This window comes from Mesocricetus auratus, unplaced genomic scaffold, assembly GCF_017639785.1.
Source record: "Mesocricetus auratus isolate SY011 unplaced genomic scaffold, BCM_Maur_2.0 Super-Scaffold_100003, whole genome shotgun sequence".
NCBI classification, from domain to species: domain Eukaryota; kingdom Metazoa; phylum Chordata; class Mammalia; order Rodentia; family Cricetidae; genus Mesocricetus; species Mesocricetus auratus.
The window spans coordinates 27,778,681-27,780,820 of record NW_024429188.1 but is presented as its reverse complement, the minus strand read 5'-3'; the positions used below and the strand labels follow the sequence as shown (position 1 = coordinate 27,780,820).

The window sequence follows — 2,140 nt, the reverse complement described above, 5'->3', positions numbered from 1 at the left end:
ATTTCTGGCTTCTTTATCACAAAATCATGTCTTCATCGGTATGTGGATTCATGTCTGACTCTTTAGTTTGGTTCCTTTGATTGATAAATGTGTCTATTTTTAATGCCAATACAATATTGTTTATTATTACTAAGCTCTGTAGTACAGGTTGAAATCAGGAACAGTGGGACCTCCAGCAGTTATTTTATTGTTCTGAATTGTTTCACCTATCCTGGGAGCTTTTCCCATATGGAGTACAGAATTGTCCTTTCAAAGTCTGTAAAAAATTGTGTAGAATTTTGATAGGAATTGCATTGAATATGTAGTTTGCTTTTGATAAGATAGCCATTTTTGTTATGTTAATTCTACCAATGCATGAGCATGGGAGTTCTTCTAATACCTTCTTGAATTATTTTCTTCATAGAATTGAAGTGGTTATCATCATTTGGAGTTTCTCAGTAGAATTTAATGGGTCTGTAATGTATGCTCTCTTATCTTCAAATAAAGATACTTTGATTTCTTCCGTTTCAATTTGTATCACCCTGGTCTCCTTCACTTGCATTGTTACTCTAGCTAAGGTTTCAAGTATTACATTGTGTAATATGGAGAGAGTAGAAAACTTTGCCTTTTCCTGATTTTAGTGAAAATATATAAATTCATTTTTATTAAAATTCAACTTTAGTTTATTCTAGATAATTTCAATGAAAACACCTTTCAAGTATAAATTACCTGGGCAATGTTGGTTACACGCTAGGAATGCTAGGAGGGTACATGTTTCAAGGCACAATTTCTTATTGTCTGTCTTGATCTCATGTCACCTTATTTCTTGATTTTTTGCCATCTGTTCATTTGCTTTATTTTCCTTTCCTTCTGGGTCCTCTGAATTTGCAAATATAATAGTAGGAAAATCTTATTCAAAGTTTTGAAAAGCTTATTAAGAAAGCAGTGAGACTTGAGCTGTCGCATCTGCCTTTCACTCACTCTCTGTGTGGAGGACGCTGCACAGACTTTGTGGCCAGTCTCCTAGCTCTCTTCTCGAAGTCCACCGTGGCAAACATGACCTAGGGATTTCAGGTTGCAAATGAAGTACATCGCGTTTTCTTTGACATGAAAGCTTGGAAATGAACACAAAAAGAAATCACGAAAAGAAAGAAGGCTGTCATTTTTTTGTCTCAGTGCAGACAAAAAGTGCATAGTTGTTGAAGAAGGCAAAGAAATCTTGGTTGGAGATGTTGGTGTTACCATAACTGATCCTTTCAAGAATTTTGTGAAAATGCTTCTGAGAAAGATTGTCACTAAAGTTTATTTGAAGCAAGCTTTTTGACCAAGGAATCCAAGAAAAAGGAGTTGATATTCTTCTTGTGGGCACCAGAGCATGTGTCTGTGAAAAGCAAAATGATCTATGTGAGCTTGAAGGATGCCATCAAAAAGTAATTTCAAGGCATAAAGCATGTGTATCAAGCAAATGGGCCAGAAGACCTCAATTGGAATAGTACTGCTGAATAGTTAGGCAACTCCTAAATTGTAATTTTGAAGGGTTCACCGTGTAGATCATCAGCCATTGCCATGAATTGAAGCTGCCCTGCTTAACACTATCCTTTCACTATATCTGTAAAGCAGATATATTAGGCCAGATCTCACTGAGGGGAAACAGTTCATTATAGACAGAGGCTAAATTTCAAAAGAGGGAGCAATTCCATTTTTCTTGATATCCTAAGTATTTTCATTTTTCCTTTCTGAATAAATTTTATATATTTATCAATATTCTGGGTAAAGGTGCTTTTCCCCCAACATAATTATATTTAAAGTCTATATTTTAATGTGAATGATTATATAAGAAAAAGGCTAAATATGTCATCTTTTTCAAAATATAAAACTTATGGATCTGAAGATCTGCTATGTTTGTAAACTTGCCCATGATGTTTACTGGGACGGTATCATAGGATGTTTATAAGGACAAGTGCCCATTCTATGACCCAATAAAGAGAAACAAATATGAGAATTTGTTATGGACTCATATATATCAGATTAGCATAAATACATAATACATTTTTAAGGTTTAAAGAGACAAACTCAATTATATTCTACTTCAAAGACCAGTTCATTCTTTTTATTTGGACTTTCATTCAAAAGAAAACCATCAAATCACTATTATATATCA

At 34.0% G+C, this 2,140-nt stretch overlaps 1 pseudogene; it reads left to right on the top strand.

Moving 5' to 3' along the window:
• Positions 1-1,035: 1,035 nt before the first annotated feature.
• On the top strand, positions 1,036-1,554 carry LOC101822539 (annotated as a pseudogene).
• The last annotated feature ends 586 nt before the right edge of the window (positions 1,555-2,140 follow it).